Source organism: Cervus canadensis, chromosome 29 (genome assembly GCF_019320065.1).
Source record: "Cervus canadensis isolate Bull #8, Minnesota chromosome 29, ASM1932006v1, whole genome shotgun sequence".
In the NCBI taxonomy this organism is placed as follows: Eukaryota; Metazoa; Chordata; class Mammalia; order Artiodactyla; family Cervidae; genus Cervus; species Cervus canadensis.
The window spans coordinates 40,567,892-40,578,254 of record NC_057414.1 but is presented as its reverse complement, the minus strand read 5'-3'; positions in this window follow the sequence as shown (position 1 = coordinate 40,578,254).

Genomic DNA, 10,363 nt, shown 5'->3' with positions numbered 1-10,363 from the left:
CTGTTCCCCCGGGGCCCTGGGCCAGCTCAGGGACCCCAACCAATACCCGCTTCTCCCCACTGGGGGAGCAGACCCAAAGGTGGAAGGGAAGGTGGATCCCCAATAGCGCCGGCCAGGGTGACCTCACACGCCCTGGTATGAGAACCAGCAGTGGCTCAGAGAGGTTAAGCCACTTGCTCAAGGTCACCCAGCTCCCAGGACCCTGCTGGCTGTCAGGCCACTGAGGTGCTGAGCACTCTCCCAGAAGGCAGCGGCTCATAGCCTTGTGCTTAGCGCTGTGGGGGGTGATGTCTCAAGCACCTTCTCCGGTTCCCTGTGCTCCCCGCCCCCCAGCTCTGTCCCTTTCCCGTTCTCTGCCTGCCCTTCTCATCGCCCTCTCTTGGCCCCCCAGCCTCACTCTCCCACTTTCTCTGTCTTCCCTTCTCTGTCCCCCCACCATTCTCTCCGTCTCATCTCCAGCTTCGTGTCTGGCGCCCTCCTCAGGGTTCTGGGCATTCAGAGGTCCCTGGAGATCGCAGATGCCCAGTGTTCCCTCACTGTTCCTCCGCCCTGTGGCTGCAGCAGGAAGGGTGGGCAAAGGGCACAGAGAGGAGGCCGCAACAGCAAACCTGAACCTAGGGCCCAGCTCTAGTTGGGAAAGAAACAAGGAAACAAGGAACTTGGGGAGAGGGTGTGGGGGTGTCAGTGGGCAAAGGCTGCCCGGGAGCTGTAAACGGGAGCCACTCCCGGCTTTATGAGCAGATCTGGGGTTGAGCCTGGACTTCGCCCAGAAGGAGTGCTGGCATCAGACTCCAGGTGTGGGCCCCAGATGATAAGAAGCCTCCATAAAAAGACTGGATCAGGGGCAGTGAGGACAGGGCCCAGGCCTCTAACTGGCTCCCACCCCCTGTAACAGCAACTCCATGTGGAAGTACCACTAATTCCAGTGGGGCTGCTGTTATCTGGGGTGGGGGTCACGCCCACGGAGGAGGCGAAGCGGCGACTGCCCAGCACACCAGCAGGGACCCCCACCCCATGGCCACACTCCCAGCACCAGGGTGGCGACGGGCGGTGGGCTGTCAGCAGGCTGCTGAGACCGAGTGCACAGGGCTCTGACCTATGAATTGACAGCCAGTGCTCTCGTGTCCCCTCTGGCTGCCAATTCCATAGGTCACAGGTATGTTCGCCTCAATGCCAGCCACCAGGACCTGCGGGGGAAGGGGCGGGCTGGGGGTGCCTGGTGGGCCGTGAAACCTGTCGACCACAGTCCTGCCGCCTTCCGCCCTTTCCATTTTCCTTCTTGCGCAGGGAAAATGAATGAATGGCTTTAGGGCTCCACCTCCACTGGCTGCGCTGTGTGTCTGTGCTCAGTCCATGCGGTTCCCTCTGAGCACCCTTCCCAGCCTTTTTGTCAGGCTTACTTACTGTTAATAACTGTTCCAAGCTTTGCTGGATCATTTGCTGCCTCTAGGAAGCCTTCTTAAAGCCCACTTGACCGGAAGTGCCCAGCGAGCACCCCCCACCACCCCATGCTTCCCGCAAGCACTTCATTCTCCCCGTGTTTCTGTTCTCCCCACCACCTATGGCTCAGCCCCCAGCCCAAGCCAAGCCCAGGTGTGTGTTCAATAAACTTCTGGACTGACCCTGGGCCTCCACCTTGCACCCTGAGGAAGCGCCACCAACAGTCCAATGTGGCCAAGAGGAGCCAAGGACTCTGGGTTGCAGTTTGGGCTGGAGCCCCCCAGGAGCCAGGCCCCCGCTCCGCCCACCCCTTCTGCCCTCTTGGCTGCCCAGGCCCCGCCGTGGACAGAAGCACAGCCCCCACCCCTGCTCCGGCTCCCATAGTAGCCTCACTCCTGCCTGGTTTTTATAACATGGAGTCCTGGGAACATTTTCATTTGAATAAAAAGGTTTCTGCTGCTAAAAAATTAGTATTTAAACATTGGAAACACAGACCTAGGGATAAAGTCCAAATTGCTTAGTAAATGGAATGTTCTTGAGCCCTTTCTGTGTGCTGGGAGCTTGCCTACATCAATCATCTGGAATCACCCCAGCAGCCTTGTGAGGTAGCTGCCGTGAGGCTGGTCTGGGAGACGAGAAGATGGGCTCAGAAAGGGTGAGCATCTCGCTAAAGTCACAGAGCAAGTCGACCTTCTCCCTCTAAGGACTTCGCGCGGCTGGGAAAGGATCGGCCCCCTTTCCCTCGCTCCTTCCCACATGCAGCTTTGCTCTCGGTGTCTGTCAGCTCCAGATCGCCGGGGCCCCATCCCCTCTGCTGGGGGCCCTCTGGGATGACCCTCCTATGACTGAACAATCTGCTTCCCCAACCTGTACCAGCTCCTTGGGCCCCTCTCTCTGCCTCCTTATCTCATTCTGTGCGGGGCTGAGCGCTCTAAGAGCTTATCTTATCCTTGTGTTGATCCCAGACTCCTCGAGGGCAAAGTCCGGGACTCATTCATCTTCTCTGGCCTGGCAGCCCAACACAGTAGGTGTTTGACATACTCTGGCTGGGGGGAGGATCTGAACTCTGATCCTTTTGGGGCTGTCAGGCCCCAGGCCTAGAGTGCTGGCTTCTGGGGGAAGGGGTAGCAGGCAGCCTCCTGTTCTGGGCTTCCTCCTCCACCTGCCTCTACAGAGCCCTCTGAAGGCTCTCAGAGGCCAGAGGCAGACCCAGCTCCCTCTGCCGGGTTCCTCCATCACCACTGACTTATGGCTTTTCCCCAGCAGGTGCGGGCCTGCGCACATCTCACCTAGCCTGGAGATCTCCAGGATGCCTCCCAGCTCACACTAGAGCCGGCTTCGCCCTCTCCCCCACTCACTGGTCCCCAGGGTGCTCGTGGCCTGTCTTAGAGCTCCCCTAACACCCCATCACCAACACCCGGCTGCTCTGCCCCCAGACTGAACCCGAGGAACAGCGGCCACTGACTTTGGTTCCTGCAGCCTCAGAGAGGGGCACAGAGTAGGTGTCTGAATAAATGGACGCTGAAGGAGCAGGTCTGTGAATGAAGATGCCTGGGGGAGGGGCGGCAGAAGCCTGGAGCAGTCAGCACAGTGCCCGCGGGGAGGAGGCCCTCAGTAAATGCCAGTCAGCCGCTTTCTCACCATCTCCACACATCCATGGACCAAGGCGATGCTGACTACGGTGGCTGAGAGTACACACAAGTTAACTGTCCACCCTCAAAGAAAGGACGTCAGGGAAGGAGTGGTCAGAGTTGGGTGGCCCTGATCGGGACAGGTTCCCTGAGGAAGGTGAGTTGAGTTCAGCTTTTGCTGAGGTGAAGCCCAGCAAGAGGTCGTGAGCACTGGAGGGGCGGAAAGAGTGACAGGGGCAACGGTGGGTGCAGAAAGAGGAAGCCGGCATTCATGCGGTCGGCCCGGGAGCCCGCTCTTCTGCAAGCCGTACTCCCAGCGGCCACCAGCAGGGGGCACCCCGAACCGCCTACCCGCCCAGCCCTGGTCCCAGCGGCCATACCCCGGCCCCGCCCCGCCCGGACCCCTCCCGGTCCGCTGGACACCGTCAGCGCCCAGCACGCAGCGGCGGTCCCGGGTGTTCAGCGCGCATCTCACACTAAGTGAGGTTTCTGGTGGGACGTTTATTGTTGCTTGTGTATAAAACAAATGCATAGTATATATTCAATGAGTATAAAATGAGTCCATGTGTAGCACCATTGAAGATAAGAAAATCTGCCTTGCAGAGCTTCCTTGCAGATGTCCTTGAAGGTGGCCCCTCCCCAGGTAAGCAGAATGCTGACCTTTACCATAACCATTTCCTTGCCTTTCTCTGCGATCTATCACCCAGGTACCTAGCCCAGAACAGTGTGTGTTGATTTGGCCTGGGGTCGTTTATTGAATCAGTGGAAACTTGCGGCTGGGTGGATGCCAGGTGGTTCCTGCAAGTTTGTTCCCATTCGTTCATTGCCCACAGTGCTCCATTGCATGAGTAGAATCCAGTTGATTCATCCAGTGGACTGTAAAGGGACCTTGGTACTACTTGGTAATGAAGGAGCAGATACCGGAGAAGGCCACATGGTTCCTGAGAGAGGGGTACCTTGTTACAGCCCGTCACGGCTGGCTTTCGGGAGCTTTTGGATCTTTGTTCTCCGACCAGGGATCGAACCTGTGCCTGACTTCCAGGGAATTTCCTTCTTTTTGTTTTTAACAGTCAAGAAACTTTCAGAAAAGCTGCGAGAGAAGTACAATGACCATCCATAATACCCTTTGCTCAGATTCACAGTAATTATCATTTTGCCACATTTGCTTTCTGTCTCATACACATTGTTTTTCTGAACCATTTGGCAGGAAGTTACGTAGGTCGTGACCTTTCACTCAAGTATTTCAACATGTATCTCCTAAGAAAACTGACATGTCTTACACAACCACAGTAGTTACCAACTTAGGCCTGGCAACCGTGATGCAACACTGATGCAACCCTGGGATGTGATATGCCAGCCCCTTTCCGGTGTCTCTGATTGTCCCAGTGAACTGGGATCACGCCTCACGTTTGGTTGTTAGGTCTCTTTAGTCTTTAATCTGGAACAATCCACAGCCTTACTTTGTTTTTCAAGACTTTAACGTTTGTGAAGAACAGAAGAGCTGCGGTCCATGGGGTCGTAAAGAGTCAGAAAAGACAGTGACCAAACAACAACAACATTTTTGAAGAGTACAGGGCAGTTGCTTTGTAGAATGTCCCTCAGTTTTTTTTCCTCTTCTCCCCTCCCATTAAGAAAATCAAAGTAAAACAAAAGAAGAAGAAAATCAAATATATCCATCATATAAAATTTGGACAATATAGGGAAGTAAACTAAAAGAAATAAACCAAGGGGATCAAACCAATTGATCCTAAAGGAAATTAACCCTGAATATTCATTGGAAGAACTGATGCTGAAGCTGAAGCTCCAATAGTTTGGCCACCTAATGCAAAGAGCTGTCTCATTAGAAAAGACCCTGATGCTGGGAAAGACTGAAGGTGGGAGGAGAAGGGGACGACAGAGGATGAGATGATTAGATGGCATCACCGATTCAGTGGACATGAGTTTAACTCCAGGAGATAGTGAAGGACAGAGGAGCCTGATGTGCTGCAGTCCATGGGGTCACAAAGAGTTGGATGCGGCTTAGTGACTAAACAACAACGGCAACAACAAAACCAAAATTGCCCCAGCTCCTCTGATGCAAGAATAGCCCTGTAGATATTTCCTGTGAGCACTCGGGTTAGTTGCCTTTGCGGTCCTGTGCACTCTGTACACTAACATTTACTTCTAAGAGGTGGGTGCTTTCCTTAGCTCTATTTTACAGCCTGTCCCAGAGACTCTGAGTCTTACTAGAGATCAAGTTCAAGGTAAGACTCTAACCTGATGGTGCACTTAGCCCTTCAGTTCAGTTCAGTTCAGTCGCTCAGTTGTGTCCGACTCTGCGACCCCGTGAATCGCAGCACGCCAGGCCTCCCTGTCCATCACCAACTCCCGGAGTTTACTCGAACTCATGTCCATCGAGCCGGTGATGCCATCCAGCCATCTCATCCTCTGTCGTCCCCTTCTCCTCCTGCCTCCAATCCCTCCCAGCATCAGGGTCTTTTCCAATGAGTCAACTCTTTGCATGAGGTGGCCAAAGTATTGGAGTTTCAGCTTCAGCATCAGTCTTCCAATGAACACCCAGGACTGATCTTTAGGATGGACTGGTTGGATCTCCTTGCAGTCCAAGGGACTCTCAAGAGTCTTCTCCAACACCACAGCTCAAAAGCATCAATTTTTTGGCGCTTATGCTGTACTATCTCTCCAAATTGGCTGGTTTTGTGTGTGTGTGTGTGTGTGTGAACCTCCACCCTACTGACATTTTGGGTCAGGACCAGGTATTTCTTGGCTGTGGGGGGCTGTCCTGTGCCTTATAAGATCTTAGCAGCATCTCTAGACTCCACCCATTTGATGCCAGCAGATCCCTCAAGCTGTGACATTCAAGAATGTCTCCAGACATTGCCAAGGATGTCCCCAGGGGAGAAGAGTCACCTCCAGTTGAGAGTCCCTTTGTGTGTGTGTGTGTGTGTGTGTGTGAGTGAAACCAGGTGACTTTATATTCAGTTTGATATCTTTTTGAATGGCTACCCACTCCAGTACCCTTGCTTGGAAAATTCCATGGATAGGGGAGCCTGGCGGGCTACAGTCCATGGGGTCACAGAGTCAGACACAACTGAGCGACTAACACTTTCACGTTTTCACTTTTCCCAGTTACTTGTACTCCATGATCACTCTAGGTTCCTTTCATTTTCTTCTCATGTCCTGTTGCCAGGAGTTGCCAGTCCAATAAACGGTTGACAAAAAAACAAATCCATTGCAGTAGGAGTCTTCTGTTGCCGCACAGCAAATAACCACAAACTAAGTGGCTTAAAACAGTAGTCACTTATTAGCTCACGAGTCTGTAGGTCAGAAGCCCAGTCTCGAAAGCTGACATCAGGTGTTGGCAGGGCTGAGTTCTCTGGGGGCTCTGGGAGGCATCCGCTTCCATGCCTGTTCTTGTTGGCTGGCAGGGATGGACAGGATTCTGTCCTTGCGACTCCAGATGTGAGGTGCCCATTTCCTTGCTGGTTGTCAGCTGAGGGCTGCTCTAGACTCCTAGAGCACCAATGTTCTTCTCCAAGTGGTCTCCTAATGCAAGCCAACAAGGGCACATCCTTTGCCATTCTTCTTGCACTTTGAGTCTCTGACTTCCTCTGCCATCAGCCAGAGCTCTGCTTCTAAAGAGTTCGTGTGGACTTCCCTGGTGTTCCTGTGATTAAGACTCAGGGCTTCCTCTACACGGGGCACGGTTCGATCCCTAATCAGGGAACTAAGGTCCTCCATGCTATGTGGTGTGGCCAAAAACAACCAACCAAAACAACAAACCAAAAAATAAAGAGCTTGTGTGATGAGGTCAGGTCATTGGAATAACCTATCTGAAGTCCACTGTACCATCAAACATGACCAGCTGCAGGAGTCATATTCATCATATTCACAGGCTTTATACGGGTGTGCGCACCAGGGCGGGGAGTCTTGGGAACATCTCAGCATTCTGCCTACCGAAATTACCAAAGGGCAAAGGGCTCTTGCAGGGGGAGGACTCGGGACCAAAGGGGAGGAGGCCAGGCTGGGTGAGCAGGAGATGGAGGCACCACCCTGACTGGATGGTACCAGTTGGGGTACCATCTGGAGGTGCCAGTTGGAGGCTTGACCCCAACTCCAGGAAGGGTCCTGCTGCATTCCTGCCCCTCGAGAAGCCCCAGCATGTACTTCTGGGACCGATCATGGATCCTGGGCAGACATGAGTCCTCTCTTCTCCCCCACTTCCGGTCCCTTTTCAGATGACCCTGATCTGTACTGAAGATCAGGATGAAGGCTAGGTCAGACGAATGTTCCAGCAAGGTCAAAAGGGAGGTGAGAATCCGACTGTTGGCAGGGAAGGTGAGCTGGGGCAGCTGTGTGGACCACCCAGCTCTGAGCGACCTGGGTGGAGACCGACTTGGGGAAAGGACAGAGGTGTTGTCTAGCAGAAAGGACTGGAGGTACTCCGGGACACAATGTCTGCCCCCACCGAGGTGTGGGTGTGAGGGGCTGGGCCAGGGACCAGGGAGCCAGGCTTGTTAAAGATGAAGAGGTTTCTGCGCCATGGTGGCCGAGTGGGGCGCACAAGTAGAGACAGCATTACTCACCAGTCCCCAGCCTGGGGGGCCCATGGTGAGGCTCAGGGCAGTCCCCAGTCACCGGGGAACAGGGTAGAGAGGCTGTGGGGAGGGAAGGGGCAGCTGGAGCAGGAGAACATGCATGGAGAAGACATGGGAAAGGCAAGTGGTGGAGGGCTAGGAGCGTGGTCACCCAGGCAGCAACATCCACAGGGCTCACGTGCATTCTCAGTCTTCTGAGACCACGGGGACATCGGGGTTACAACCACCATTTTCACCAATGTAGAGTAAAGGGACCCCAAGACCCTTACTTGAGAGCCCCTTAGACTGCAGGGATATCAAACCGGTCAATCCTAAAGGAAATCAGTCCTGAATATTCATTGGAGGGACTGATGCTGAAGCTGAAGTTCCAATACTTTGGCCACCTAATATGAAGAGTTGACTCACTGGAAAAGATCCTGATGCTGGGAAAGACTGAGGGCAGGAGAAGGGGGTGACAGAGGATGAGATGGTTGGATAGCATCATCAACTCAATGTACACGAGTTTCAGCAAAGTGTAGGAGATGGTGAAGTACAGGAAACATGCTGTACTGGCGTGCTGCAGTCCATGGGGTCGCAAAGAGCGGGACACGTCTAAGCGACTGAACAACAAAGATGCTGCCAAGGGAACCCTGATGGTACCACTGTGGAAGGCAGACCTCTTATGTGAAAATGATAAACCACTTCCCTGGAAGTCCCCACACGTGATGTGTCCACAGCAAAGGCCTGGAGGGCAGGGCTGGGATGGCAGCCAAGCTCTCCGGGGAGTTTAGGTAAAAACTGCACCCCTGAGATCAGATGGGCAGCTCCTGCAAAATGAGGTCAGAGGCCGCTAAGACTGGGACTGTTTGGAAGCCCAGCAGTGGGTGGCCTCCTCCAGCCTTGCAGTGTAGTTTCTATCAAAAGTGCTTGAGGCCTCTGCAGCTCAGCGCTGTAAAGCACCACGTGGCTATACGTACACAGTACCCTGGCAGGGCCCCCCTGCCGCAGAGCGAGGGCTGCTGCTTCAGGGCAGAGTTCACCCCAGTTGGTACCTGGGCAAAGGCTCTTCAGACCCACTTGATTTGCTCTGCTACCAGCCCGACCTTGCAACTTCAAATGGTTTGGGTGTGGAAAGAACACAGTGTTAAAATTCCAAAGGTCCAGCTTCTCATTCAACCTGGGTGACTTCAAGCAAGTCACTCAACATCCCTGAACCTTGGGCTTTTTCTCACTGGGATCTGAAGGCAGAGATCCTCAGCAGCCCTGACACTCTGTCCCCTCCAAGGTGGACCGTGTCCTGACTGCTGCCGGACACCTGCAGGGGTCTCTGGAGCCCAGCAACCCTCCCAGAGCCCTAGCGCCTAGAGGCATGTCCTTGAGTTTTCCAAAGAGGGGTCCCATGTAGGTGGAGAGGATACCCTCCGGCTGGTGCTAGAGCCCCCAGCCTGCAAAAGAACAGAACTCCCTAGTTCTTTTTTTTTTTTTTGGCCACACCCCAAAGCATGTGGAACTTCTCCAACCAGGAATTGAACCTGTGCCCCCTGCACTGGAAGCTTGGAGTCATAACCACTGGACCACCAGGGAAGTTCAGAATTCCCTGGTTCTTTATTTTGTTTTGGCAAAACTGACCTGTTGGCCAAATCTATTCCTCATGACTGAGAGAAAGAAAACTGTGCTTATATGCAAACTTTCAGTGGAAAGAATGAACCACTTCTGATCCCAGGGACAAATCTATGTGTTATTGGATTTTTCCAGCCTGATGCTTCTGCCATATTTGGAGAAAAATTCTGTTTTTCTTTTCTTTCTTTTTTTTAAAATTGTTTTTAGGAGTCATGTAGACACTGCTCTAGACCAGGCCATCATGGGGCTGAGCAGACTGGTTGGAGGGTAAGCAGGTGACCCACTTCTGCTAGCTGGGAGCAGAGGAGACTTAGCATCACCCAAGACAGGGTTTGGCAGGCGGTGTATGTGAATTTGAAGGAAGAAAATCCTGGGAGTGGGGGAATGGCCATCATTTCTGAGCAAAATGAAAACATTTAACTTCTTCTTTAGCCTTTTGTCAGGGAACCAGGTAAAAACAGAAAGTAAAAGGGGAGAAACCAAAAGTGAAATTGTTCATTCATGTTTGATGAAACCTTCCCACCAAATAGAAACTAGCCTACACAAAAATAAAAAAAGGAAAGAAAGTCAGGACGTTTTCACAGTCTGGGGCATCATTAGATACAGTGACACAGATACACTAGAAGCCACCCAGGACCCAGGTGCCAACTCGGTGAAACTGGGGAAACTAATTTCCACACACCTGAGCCTTGTAAGGGAGAGAGCTCCCTTCTTCCAATCCTTTGAGTCCTTGGAGAAAGTCAAGTGGCCATACATAACCAACAGGGGCTGGTTTCATTTATAAATAACCCAGGAACATTTTGTTGTTTTCAGTTTTTTAGGACTGGGTTTTCCCAGCATACAAGGCTCTAGGGAGACGTGAAAACCCTGACAGGTCAGTGTGAGAACTACTGGGACAAGCTTGGGCCCCCTCATTCAGGCCATTAGACAACCACCTCTTTCAGGTTCCTCAGCCTCAGGCCCTTCCCTGGAACACCCCAGAAGTTGTATCTCCGGGGCGGACCCCTCAAAGCACTATGGAGGAAGCAAGTCCTTTTGGCTTCTAAGGCTGGCCCCGGAAGTCTGGACGGGTGACAGCCCTGCCTAAGAGTCTCAATA